The sequence below is a fragment of the Rhinoderma darwinii genome, unplaced genomic scaffold (assembly GCF_050947455.1).
Source record: "Rhinoderma darwinii isolate aRhiDar2 unplaced genomic scaffold, aRhiDar2.hap1 Scaffold_69, whole genome shotgun sequence".
Lineage (NCBI taxonomy): Eukaryota > Metazoa > Chordata > Amphibia > Anura > Rhinodermatidae > Rhinoderma > Rhinoderma darwinii.
The window spans coordinates 1,249,882-1,264,081 of record NW_027464249.1 but is presented as its reverse complement, the minus strand read 5'-3'; the positions used below and the strand labels follow the sequence as shown (position 1 = coordinate 1,264,081).

Genomic DNA, 14,200 nt, shown 5'->3' with positions numbered 1-14,200 from the left:
AATCTACTGCAGATTGTTACTGCTGCAAGTTTATGCAGTTTTCTAGAACCCTATTCACATTCATACTTTATGTGTCAATTTGACCATGGAAATCTGCAATAAATATGTAACATGTGAACATAGACTTAGGGGCTACACGTGATGTTTCAGGCTACATTTACACACTGCAACCAGGTTACATCACACTTGTCTTCTCTCCCAGATTGTCCTGGAGACTTCCAAACTAGGGAAGATCTTACATGATGTAGCTGCATAAAGGAAGGCACTCTGCTGGGACTATTTGTGAGGGGGAACTCTGCTTGTAGTGGTTATTGGGGGCAGTCTGCTGGCACTAATTATTGGAGGCACTTTGCTGGCAATATGGTTTATTGAGGGGGTCTCTGCTGGTAGTGTTGTTTATGAGGGGGCAGTATACTGGCACTGTTTAAGGGACAATACTCTGCTGGCACTGTATGGGGGCACTCTGCTTAGTCTAATGATGGGGTCGCTCGCTGATAACTGAGGCTTCTTAGCTGTCCTTATCGGTGGGGTTTACATAGGAAAGAAATTCTCAAACCACATCTCAAATCTCCCTGTAGTTGATTCTAAAAACAGACAAGTACGGCTCAGAAAAACGGCTGCAAACAAATAACCATTGATGTGAATAGAAATGAACAAAATCTTTTTTGCTTTCTGCGATTATTATTTACATGTTTTATAAGACATGTTGCATCTCGTGTTATACACAGCAGGAGGCAACAGCACACGTCTTATCACACAGGAAGAGGAAATACATCAGAAAGGGAAACGGGAAGAGGAAGAGCAGCCATGTCAGGGTATGTTCACACGGCCTATTTACGGACGTAATTCGGGCGTTTTTGCCCCGAATTACGTCTGAAAATAGCGCCTCAATAGCGCTGACAAACATCTGCCCATTGAAAGCAATGGGCAGACGTTTGTCTGTTCACACGAGGCGTATATTTACGCGCCGCTGTCAAATGACGGCGCGTAAATAGACGCCCGCGTAGAAGAAGTGACCTGTCACTTCTTTGGCCGTAATTGGAGCCGCTATTCATTGACTCCAATGAATAGCAGCGCTAATTACGGCCGTAATTGACGCGGCGTTCAAGCGCCTGCACATGCCGGTACGGCTGAAATTACGGGGATGTTTTCAGGCTGAAACATCCCCGTAATTTCAGCCGTTACGGACCCCCGCCGTGTGAACATACCCTCATACAGGAAATACACGGAAGTGACATCATCACAGGAGGTAACGTATATCCTGTGTGCGGGGACCCCAGAAATATGATGAGACTGACGTATCAGGGCTGATACATAGTAATGTTATGTTAATGTTATGTTATTATATATCATTACGTGTGTGTTTAGGCTGTGCTTATATATGTTAGTAGGTCGGACCAGAAGGATCGCGTGTTCTGTATACAAGCTCCAGATAAGAAGAACATGGATCAGCACATCAGCACCAGCGCTCCTGGGACTGCGCTCCAACCACACAGCATTTCATCCGGAGGATCGACTGTTCCGTAGTCCAAAACGTCACTTCTCGGGTTCTATTCCTACAATGGAGGAAAAAGTCAATTACATATTTTCAGTAATTATTGTTACAATATCTCCATTAAGGAAATCTCATGTATGGAATATTTTTTTGTATCACCTTAACTTCTGGTTACACCTGAAATGCCCTATAAGGGTATTTAGATATCATAGAGGGGGGTATCACGCTGGAGACCCTCTCTATGACCCAAATGGAAGCTCTGCGCCACCTCTGTCCAGAGGCTGTGTGTGGTATTGCAGCTTTTCTGTATTGAAATGTATAGGGCTAAGCTGTCCACACACCGCACATCACCTGTGGACAGGTGTGGCTCTGTTTTTGGAAGATATCAGCTCTATTTTTCTAATTATGTACAACCCCTTTAATTACATAATCTCTTTAGAGGGTTTTCTCCATCTCAGACGTTTATGTGATATCCACCTATGCGCATGCACACAGCTCTCTCCGTTCTGTACTATGGGAGTTACACAAATAGTTCAACAGCGCTCAGCTGTTTCCGAAACTTCCATAGAACAGAATAGAGAGAGGGACGTGCGAGGCCTTTCCGAAGTCATTCTCCACCTGGAATCAGCAGCCATTAGACGGGACAGGGATGTGGGAAAAAAGCAGGACAGGGTCAGGGAGAGACCTCCGTTTTCCACATAGGTGTGAGTCCCAGAGAAATAGTAAGATGGGAGTACCCCTTTAAATAAAACTTCTTAGTGATGATCCATTTTCTTAAGGTGTTTAATTAAACTATGGACAGTGGGGTCGAAGAACCCGCACCCAAAATATCTATACTGGAGTGACATGCCTGTTACTAACGCTGTATACAAGCTCCCCCCGTATAACAGACAGGGCCCTCACTGAGACTTTGTAGGGGCTCCTAGAGACAAATATATATTGATGTACAGACATTTTCCCCTCCGTTATTGTGCAGCACGACCTCCCCACATATAACAGGCAGGACCCTCACTGACCCCCTGGACAGACACATAGGCCTGAATATATTTATATCTTTATATTTTCCATTATTCACCTGCAGGAAATGTTATTTTTAGAAATGGGGAGAAATACTTCGAATTGTGTTTTTTTAGTTTCTGATGTTATTTTTGTTACTTCTCAGGTATAAGGAGAAAAGTATCCGGCACATACAAGATGAGACGTGGATGAAGATGTGCGGAGGACTGTACCCCCCCCCGGGAAAGAGCGGGCTGTCACTGGTATTACCATGGGGCAGATTTACTAAGGCCTCATGCACACGACCATAGTGAGGTGCATTGACCGTGACTTGCGGCTCGTACGTCCGCGGAGTGTCACCCACGGCCACCCTCAAATCGCGGGCCGTGCATATGACCGCGTGCATTATTTTCTATGAGCCTGTACCGCAAAACACGACCGTAATAAGACATGTCCGTTGTTTTTGCGGTCCAGGTTCCTGGGCAATGCATGGACCGTGGAAACCAAGGTCTTATGCATGGGCCCATTGAAATGAATGGGGTCGCAATTCACCTGCAGATTTGCGGGTGAATTGCGGCCGCAAAAATAAGTTAGTGTGCATGGGGCCTAAAACTATCTGAGTTTTACACAGTGTAAACTGATACAAGGAAGTCAGAAATTGCGCCAAATTTATCACAGTGGTGCACGATGTATGATAGATTTTGCTAGACATGTTAGACACTTTTCTCTTCCTTATACCACCTCTTGGTTGGCTTAGTTTAAGACACGCCCCTTTATTCTAGGCCACGCCCCTTGTCAAGCACGCCGCAAAATGTGTCTAAAACAATTAATAAATATGGCGCACAACATGTACGCCATAATTCTGGCTCAATTTGAATAGTAAATCTGTCCTACTATAATGTAATATAAATTTGGGGTTAGTATTCAGGGCATATTCCCTATTTAAAGAATTGATAAGAGTCGGGAATCCTTCAGCTTAGTCCATACTCTCTACTATCAGTCAGTACAGGGAGTAGTAGTACATATAAAACATTACATTGTCACCATGTCAGCTTTATTCTGCCTGCACTGACAGCACAAAGTCTTCATGGTGACTGCAGGACTGGAAGTCAAGGACCACCTCTATGATATCCGCGGGACCTAATAGGGATATGGCGCTTTTTCCATTTATTTGTTGTTGTACTGTAATGAGAATATTATTTACATGCAGTATTTATTGCTAGGGGTATTTTTTTTTCTGAAAATTCTATAAAGAGCAAGTGGTGTAGGATTGGTTCAGACTGGTGACATCAAGACACAAATGTGACCTCAAGAATTCGTCAATGAGCTGATAATCCCGGTGCCAATTCTGGCTGCAAGTAATATATAAAGGGGCACACCTACCTCAAGTACTGGCACAGTATAAGGTCATCAGGGTGACTGCAGGACTGGAATTAACGCTCTTTTATGAAAAGTGTGTTTTGCAATGTTCAGCACATGGCAGCTTTGTGTATATAGTAGTATATAGACCCTACTGCACTGATTCTTCATACTATACCCTAATAGAGCATAGTTGACAATATTTGGAATTTCTTTCTAGGGACACTTCGGTTTCAGATGGATTGAGACAGGACTTGACAGGGCCTACCTTTGACAGAACGTGGTTCATTGGGCATGGCTTGTCATGGGGCAGGGTTAGTGAGAATACACTTTGTGTACCAGATATTCCCTGTATTCTGTCCTCACTATAAAAACATTGCAGTAAGGACAGTATAGAGGGAGGGTATCGCCTGCAGAAGTGATCTAAGTAAGTATGGCACGTGACCACTGTGGCCAGTGATTGACTAGTGCGATCATGTGCCGATACGGGACATCACTGGTCCAGCCTATGTAAACAGGCCGGCAGGGGATTGTGAACCGCCGGCACTGGAGCCGCAGAGAATTAGAAGGTGGGTATTTGCTAAATGGTGCAATTTTCAGTTTGAATTACAATTTTTATAAAGCCTGGAAAACCCCTTTAATACCAAACCCTAAAATGTATTCAGACCCCCGGACAAATCCCCTTTATGTACTTCCCGCTCCTTCAGCAGCTCTGGGTCCCATTCGGCTCCGGACCCCACCTCTGCTGGCTGAGCCAGGAGCTGTTAGTGATATTGGCCTTTACATATTGGAGTAATCCAATAGTTAACAGCCAATTTTTTAAATAAAATCCTGCGATGTAGTTTGGGTGGGCACTGCGCCTTTGATTGCATGACAAATTTTTCTTGGAGTTCCCCTTTAAAAATTGGTAAGCGGCGGGTAACACAAATACTTCACACGTGGACAGTAAAGTAAAACCCATTTTATTTTGACTGTATTTCTGGACCGGACTGGTCCGGGACTAAACTTGACTGGTCCCTTCGTCAGGTTAAGATCAGATAAAGGGACAAGTCGTGCCAGAAACGCGTATTTAAATAAAATTCTACCATCGCTTGGCGCCCTATCTGTCCCCGTTTTGAAACCTTTGTGTTAACCGCATCTTAAAGTTGAGCGGATTTACTTGAATTTATTTCTCTTAGTTGAACATAGAACGCACTATCTACCTACCTGGCAGACAAAGGGTCTTGGTGTGGGTCACGGGGAATATCTTCAAGAGAGCAACTCTTCACTAGGACATTTTATTTATTCTTGTTTCAGAACTGAAGGGAATGTACCGTACAACATCAGCAGGAGGAAGCCCTGGTGTCGAGAACGTCAGCCATGGAAAGGGATGTGCCAGATCAAGGTCTCTACGCTAAAGAGGCAGCAGATATGAACCACTAATGTCCATTTAAGAATGCCGGAACGTCATCCGTCCACACCTCCTCCTTCCCATCCCCCACTGTCCAGAAGGGGTTTTTAAGATCCATCCAATTAAAAGACAACTGTCCAGAAGTCTTTGAAAATGAAGCCTTGTCCATGATTCGCAGGGCTGCGTTGAAGTACAATGGTTTTGGGTGTTTAATGGCAAGTCTCTTCAGATGCCCGGCAATGGACTCCCTCCCCTCGTCCTGTTTGGTAGGGTCTCTGCACTCCCTTTCCTGTAGAACAGCTGCCTCTACAGATTCCTAAGGCCATCCATATTTTTTTCCTGTCTGGCTGATAGCAACACATGTCAATAAAAACATACCTCAATGTATTTATTGTATTTCTAATAAAAATGGATAGACAAATACATAAAAATAATTTGTTTTAATTCCAAAGAACTTTCATAAAATCTATATTATACCTGTGTAATCAATTGTGGACATGGTCACTGATTCATTGAAGTCCAGCAAAGAAATCCCCCAGCCTGAGACATACTGTACTCCGTGTCAGAAGAACAAGAAGCTACAAAAAGAGAGACAACTGCATCCAGTCGATGTTCTTATCAACAAAGAGGTTTAAAAGGTGAGAAGACTAATTGACATTTTTTTTCAAGGTATTACTCTAGGGAGCGCTCCTGTTATCATCTTTGTCTCACACTGTATTTTCCTAAGGTACTGTATACATTTCACTCATTAATGCCGACCTAGCCAAGTGAGCACACAACAAACTAAGCCTGCGCACCCAAATAGAGTACCAACCATCTACACATCATTCCAATAAAGGAGTTTTGCCTTTGCACAGCGCTCCAAGGGGAGCACAATACAACTTCAATACTGCAAATACCTAACCTGAACGTCACATCTGCACCTTCCTCTTCTCTTTTGAAGATGTTAGTGTACAGAGTAGTAGGGGAATTGACCAGACATGATGTGCTGCCTCGTGGACTGTCCTATATTTCCAGAGCGAAGGAAAGATAGGTGGTCTGGCCAGTTGTAGACTTCATCCCTAACATCTGACACAGACCAAAATAAGTATTCGGCACTCAAAGCCAAAGTTTTAAGAAATCTCAAGTGCGCCAACTACAGCGGTCAGCCGCCATTCGGAACGAAGCGCCAACTACTGGATGTACCAGCAACCAGAACGGCACAGTGCCTGATGAAGGTCATGTAATGACCGAAGCGTCGCACTAAGCCTCTGGCATCTACAACCACTTGAAAAAAATCAAGATTTCTTCTTTAAACTTCAGCTTTGTGTGCCAAATACTTATTTTGACTACAATTGGGTTGGGACCCTATTCGTGCACCTACATCGTCTAGTGCGTTCTGAACCACTACTTATCTGGCACAGACCATCCTGGAGCTGAATGTCTCTGAGGCTGCTCTTTCAAAGTTGCTAATGTAGCTCATCTGGGCTCCATAGACCCAACCTTTATATATGACTCCTAGAGAAATGGGTTAGTGAAAGAAAAAGGTAAAATTCAGATCCTGGAGGCCATTGAGTATGTCAACCTTTAGACCTTGATTGGCATCTACGCCATATTTTCAGAGTAATCCATCAGATGTCTCAAGAAGAACATTTTATGAGGAAAGGACAATGTTGATGAGATTGCAGGTCCTCCTGTTTCTAATTCACATAATTATTACCCGGCATCCAGGTAAATAGTGCATACAAAGTCCAGAAATATAACCAGGCGACTGTCCAGATAAACATTGGATACAGCGCCCAGAAATGGTGCATTGTGCCCCGATAAATATTTCCTTAAAAGGAATGTCCGAGAAATTAAACTAGTTGCATGGAATGTTTTGAAATGAAAAAAACAGCCATTACTCTCCTGTTAAATCCCCTGCACCCATGATCTGGTGGTCAACCCGATGGGTTGATTGAAGAGACTACCCTACGTGGATCGACACCCGCTACAAAATTCTCACCCAAAAATTAAGATATGGAATAGGTTACCCCTTTCTATGGCAGATCGAATAGCCGTAATTAAAATGATAGTATTACCCCAGTTGTTGTATCCATTGATTAACAGTCCCATATGGATAGGAGAAAAGACGTTTAAATGCATAGAAAGCTTAACCCCTTCCCGACATTTGTCGTAAGTATACGACATGGAAAGCCAGTGCTTCCCGCAAAATGTCATATACTTACGCCAAATAATTGGCACCGGCTCAGAAGCTGAGTCGGTGCCATCATCGCCGGATCTCAGCTGTATCTGACAGCTGACATCCGGCTGTAATGGCGGGGACCAAAATTAGCTTCGATCCCCGCCATTAACCCCTTCAATGCAGCGTTCAAACGTGATCGCTACATTTAACCTCTTTGCAGCTCATTGGAACCACAGCAATGAAATTGCCGGGGTTCCGGTGGCTGCAATAGCAACCGGAGGCCTAATACTGGCCTCCCAGTCTGCCTAGCACGGAAGCCGGTCAAGATCCGTACAGCGGCGGAGCCTGATCGGCTTCCGTAGCCGCCGGCAAGATGGCGCCGACTCAGGAGCTGATCCAGCGTCATCAGCGGTGGAGGTCAGCGATATATTACAGCTGACATCCACATGAAATTGTAGGATCCGATCCCTGCCATTAACCCCTTTGATGCAGCAATCGAAAGCGATTGCTGCATCTTAGCGGTTGCTAGCAGATCGCCAGCCCTGACAGGCAATCAGGACTTGCGACTGCTGCTATGGCAACAGGAGACACAATGACCTCCTGCTCTGCCATTACGGAAGCTGATTAGGCCCCGCCGGGAGGCGAAGCCTAATCGGCTTGCTGTCAGCGAATAACTGACAGATCTAATAAATTTCACTACGTAGGTAGTGCAATGTATTAGAAAAAAACTAAAGCTGACAGTTGGACCGTCAAGTCCCTTAGTGGGACTTGAGAAAAAGTGTAAAAAAAAGTATAAAAAAAGTGTCAAAAAAAAGTGAAAAAAATAAAAGTTTGAAAACAATAAAAGTTTCAAGTAATAAAATAAAACACAATCGCCCTTTTTCACTTATCAAGTCCTTTATTATTGAAAAATAATAATAAACCATACGTATTTGGTATCGCCGGGACTGTAACGACCTGAGGTATCAAAATATAATATTATTTATTGCACACGGTGAACAACGTAAAAAAAAAACGTACCAGAGTTTCTGTTTTTTGGTCACTTTGACCTACATATATTGGAATAAAAAGTGATCAAAAGTCGCACGTATCCAAAAATCGTACCTATAAAAACTATAGCTCGTCTCGCAAAATACAAGCCCTCATACAGCTCCGTCGACAAAAAAGTTATGGTTCTCACAACTTGGCGACAAAAAATACATTCTTTTTACAAAAGTAATTTTATTGTGCAAAAAAATGTAAAACATAAAAAAGTGCTAGAAATTAGGTATCGCCAGAATCGTACGGACCCGCAGAATAAAGTTAACATGTAATTTATAATGCTTGGTGAACGCTGTATAAAAAAAACCTAAAAAAAAACTATGCCAGAATTGTATTTTTTTGTTTACCTGGCCTCCCAAAAAATAGGATAAAAGGTGATCAAAAAGTCACATGTACCTCAAAATGGTACCAATAATAACTACAGCTCGTCCAGCAAAAAAAACAGCCCTCATACCACTACGTCTATGAAAAAATAAAATTAGTTAAGGCTCCAATAAGTCAGGAAAGAAAAAATATGCAGTTGTGCCGGCCCGAGGGGAACATTTCTTCTGTTTCAAGAGGCGATTTACCAAGGACCTAAAATTAGGGAACCAGGAAGGGCAGGGCCCAAACATATCTGCTGGAAGCGAGGGTGCCCGTATTATACCAGGACAACACTTTCCCAGCAAAATTCCCCAAACTGCAAAGGTGCGGAGTGTGGACCAAAACGGGGATAAGAAAGGACGCCATATATCAGTGCGACACCGGCCTGTGCAGAAAGGATTGCTTCACAGCGTAACACACATCTATGGATCATTTTATTGCTTTTTTACCCCATTATTATGCCACCTAACTATGTCCCTGATGTACTCTGCCCAGCTTACATATGCCCCACATTATAAATGGAAACACCAGCAATAATCAAACAAATCTACTACCAAGCAAAATCCGCTCTCAAAAAGCCAAATGGCGCTCCCTCCGCTCTGAACCCTACAATGTGCCCAAACAGCAGTTTGCTTCCACATATATGGCATCTTCATACCCGGGAGACCCTTTTAACAATTTTTGGGGTGTGTGTCTCCAGTGGCATAAGCTGGGCATGACATATTTGTCACTGAAATGGCATATCTAGGGAAAAATATTAATTTTTAATTTGCACCATCCGCATTGCAATCATTTATGGAAAAGACCTGTGGAGTGAAAATGCTCACTACACCCCTTAATAAATGCCTTGAGGGGTGTAGTTTCCAAATGGGGTCATTTCTCAGGGGTTTCTTTTTATTATTCCACATCTGAGCCTCTGCAGTTGTGAACCAATACTTTGTAAATCGACAAATTAGGCCTCAATTTTACATGGTACACTTTCACTCCTGAGCCTGGTCGAATGTCAGGGCAAAAGATTAGGGCCCCATGTAGGGTGTTTCTAAAACCGGGAAACACTGCATAATAATTAGAGAGCTGTCTTGTTATGGTGGCACAAGCTTGGCACCACATATTGGCATATCTATGGAAAAACTCCCATTTTCACTCTGCAACATCGAGTGCACACTAAATTCTACAAAACACCTGCAGGGTTAAAATGCTTACTACACCCCTAGGTAAATGCATTGAGGGGTGTAGTTTCCAAAATTGAGTCACTTCCGGGGGATTTCCACTGTTTTGGGCCCATAGGCGCCCAGAAACCAATCCAGCAACATTTGAACTCCAAATGGCGCTCCTTCCCTTCTGAGCCCTGCCGTGTGCCCAAACAGCAGTTTATGACCACATATGGGGTATTGCCGTGCTCGGGAGAAATTTATTTACAAATGTTGTGTTCTTTTTTTCCTTTATTTGTTGGGAAAATGAAAAATTTGGCGCTAAAGCTACGTCTTATTGAAGAAAAAGGATTGTTTTTATTTTCACTGCCCAATTCTAATAAATTCTATGAAACATCTGTTGGGTCAAAATGCTTACTACACCCCTAGATGAATTCCTCAAGAGGTGTAGTTTCTTTTGGGCGTTTTCATTGTTTTGTCCCCTCAGGAGCTTTGCAAATGTGACATGGCCTCTGCAAACCATTCCTGCTAAATGTGATCTCCAAAAGCCAAATAGCGCTCTTTCCCTTCTAAGCCCTGCCGTGTGTCTAAACAGCCACTTATTACCACATGTGGGGTATTGTTTTACTCGGGAGAAATTGCTTTACAAATTTTGCAGTGCTTTTTCTCCTTCAGTCCTTGTGGAAATGAGAAAAAATTAGCTAAACCTACATTTTCTTTGAAAAAATATAGATTCTTATTTTCAGGGCCTAGTTCCAATAATTTCAGCAAAGACCTGTGGGGTCCAAACGCTCATTATACCCCTAGATAATTTCCTCAATGGGTGTAGTCTCCAAAATGGGGTCACTTGTGGGGGGGGTTTCCACTGTTTTATCCCCTCAGGGGCTTTGTAATTGTGACATGGCCTCTGCAAACTATTCCTGCTAAATTTGAGCTCCAAAAGCCAAATGGCGTTCCATCCCTTCTAAGCCCTGCCGTGTCTCAATACAGCCAATTATTACCACATGTGGGGTATTGTTTTACTCGGGAGAAATTGCTTTACAAATTTTGCAGTGGTTTTTCTCCTTTAGTCCTTGTGGAAACCTACATTTTCTTTGAAAAAATTTAGATTTTAATTTTCACGGCCTAATTCCAATAATTTCTGTAAAAAAACCTGTGCGGTCAAAATGCTCACTATACCCCTAGATAATTTCCTTGAGGTGTGTAGTTTCCCAAATGGGGTCACTTTTGGGGGATTTTCACTGTTTTGGCACCTCAAGAGCCCTTCAAACCTGACATGGTGCCTAAAATATATTCTAATAAAAGTAAGGCCCCAACATCCTCTAGGTGGTCCTTTGCTTCTGAGGCCAGTGCTTCATTCCAGTAGCACGCTACGGCCACATGTGGGATATTTCCAAAAACTGCAGAACCTGGGCAATAAATATTGAGTTGCATTTCTCTGATAAAACCTTCTGTGTTATAAAAAAAATTGTATTAAAAATGTATTTTAAAAAATATGTAATTTGTAAATTTCACCTCTACTTTGCTTTAATTCCTGTGAAATGTCTAAAGGGTTAACCCCTTAGTGACCAGCCCATTTTAAGCCCTAATGACCAAGCTATTTTATTTGTTTTTCCATAGTCGCATTCAAAGAGCTATAACTTTTTTATTTTTTCGTCTACATAGCTGTATGAGGACTTGTTTTTTGCGGGATTAGTTGTACTTTTTAATAGCACCATTTTTGGGTAAATATAATTTTTTTATTAACTTTTATTAACTTTTTTTGGGGGGTTTATAAAAAAAACCTGAAATTCCGCCATTGTTCTATGCGTTTTTAAATTGACGCCGTTCACTGTGCGACGTAAATAACATGTTACCTTTATTCTATGGGTCGGTACGATTACACCGATACCACATATGTAGAGGTTTCTTAAGTTTTACGACTTTTGCACAATAAAAACACTTTTGAACTAAAATTATTTGTTTTGCATCGTCGCTTTCCAAGGGCCATAACTTTTTAATTTTTTCATCAATGTATTGATTGTTTGGGCTTGTTTTCTGCGGGACGAGACGTAGTTTTGATTGGTTCTGTTTTGGGGTGCATGGGACTTATTGATTCATTTTTATTATGACTTTTTTGGGGGGCAATGGAAAAAAATTGCAATTTCGCCATTGTTTTTTGCATTTTTTTTTTACGGTGTTCACTTTGCGGTTTAAATTACATATTAACTTTATTAATGGAGTCATTACGGTCGCGGTGATACCATATATGTGTACTGTTATTATTTTTTTACACTTTTACTAAATAAAACCACTTTTTATGGAAAAAAATGGTTTTATTTATTTTTTTACTGTACTTTTTATTAATAATCTTTATTTCACATTGATTACTTCTTTTATTAGTCCCACTAGGGGACTTTACTGTGCGATCTTCAGATCGCTGCTATAATGCTTTGGTATACTTCGTATACCAGAGCATTATTGCCTGTCAGTGTAAATCTGACAGGCAATCTGTTAGGACGTGCCGGAGGCACGTCCTAACAGGCATGTGTCCAGGGCAGACCTGGGAGCTTTTATCAAGCCCCCGGCTGCCATGACACCCCATCGGAGACCCGTTATAGCATTTGCGGGCCGCCGATGGGTGACGGGGAGCTCACTCCCTCTGTAAACAAAGTTAGATGCCGCGGTCGCTATTGACGGCGGCATTTAACGGGTTAAACGGCCGCGATCGAAGTAAACTTCGATCGCGGGTGTTGGAGCAGGAGCTCAGCTGTCATCAGACAGCTGAGCCCCGGCTCCAGCCTGCACGGGAGACCCGTGCAGGACTTAGGCTAGGCTCACGTGAAAAGGTGTCAGCCTAGCCTAAGGCCCCTTAGTGACAAACGTAAAAAGGCGTATTGTTTGTCACTAAGGGGTTAAGACATTTTCTAAATGCTGTTTTGAATACTTTGAGGGGTGAAGTTTTTAAAATGGGGTGACTTTTTGGGGGTTTCTAATATATAAGGCCCTCAAAGCCACTTCACAACTTAAAAAGGCTCTGTCACCAGATTATCAAATCCCTATGCATGTGATCAGCGCTGCAATGTAGAAAACAGTAACGTTGTTTTTTTTTAAAAAAAACAATAATTTTTGCCCAAGTTATGAGCAATTTTATATTTATGCAAATGAGCATTTAAATGGACAACTGGGCGTGTTTTCTCGTATTTCCAACTGGGTGTGTATTGTGTTTTTACCAACTGGGCGTGTTTACTTGATTTACCAACTGGGCGTTGTGAATAGAAGTGTATGACGCTGACAAATCAGCATCATACACTTCTCATCGTTCCCACCCAGCTTCTTTCACTGCAGAAATACAGCGTGACGTTACCCACAGGTCCTTCAACCTTGTCGTCGGACAAAGAAGATACATCGGCTCCAGGCGTCCAAAAGGTTAATATGCTCGCCTCTAGGGAGTTTGCTATGCTTACCTGCACATACCCTGCACTGTACTCCCTGACGCCTGGTGCTGATGTGTCTTCTCTCTTCCGACGCCAAGGTTGAAGGACCTGTGGGTGACGTCATCATTCCCAGCTAGCTTCTTTCACTGCAGACACAGCGTGACGTCACCCGCAGGTCCTTCAACCTTGGCGTCGGAAGAGAGAAGACACATCCGCTCCAGGTGTCAGAGTACAGTTGAATTTGCAGCAGCATCACCATGTGCAGGTAAGCATAGCAAACTCCCTAGAGACGAGCATATTAACCTTTTGGACGCCTGGAGCCGATGTATCTTCTTTGTCCGATGACAAGGTTGAAGGACCTGTGGGTGATGTCACGCTGTATTTCTGCAGTGAAAGAAGCTGGGTGGGAAAGATGAGAAGTGTATGCTGATTTGTCAGCGTCATACACTTCTATTCACAGCATGTATGCTATGTGTGAGTGGTGTGTGCAGCATGTATCCTATGTGTGAGTGGCGTGTACAGCATGTATCCTATGTGTGAGTGGCATGTACAGCATGTGTCCTATGTGTGAGTGGCGTGTACAGCATGTATCCTATGTGTGAGTGGTGTGTGCAGCATGTATCCTATGTGTGAGTGGCTTGTGCAGCATGTATCCTATGTGTGAGTGGCGTGTGCTGCGTGTATCCTATGTGTGAGTGGCGTGTACAGCATGTATCCTATGTGTGAGTGGCGTGTACAGCATGTATCCTATGTGTGAGTGGCGTGTACAGCATGTATCCTATGTGTGAGTGGCGTGTACAGCATGTATCCTATGTGTGAGTGGCG

At 42.9% G+C, this 14,200-nt stretch overlaps 1 long non-coding RNA gene across 1 annotated transcript; it reads left to right on the top strand.

The window, feature by feature from the left end:
- Positions 1-1,244: 1,244 nt before the first annotated feature.
- Positions 1,245-5,653, top strand: LOC142728750 (uncharacterized). Its single transcript, XR_012877739.1, has 3 exons — positions 1,245-1,591; positions 2,658-2,754; positions 5,147-5,653. It is a non-coding gene; the product is annotated as an uncharacterized LOC142728750 (long non-coding RNA).
- Positions 5,654-14,200: the final 8,547 nt, after the last annotated feature.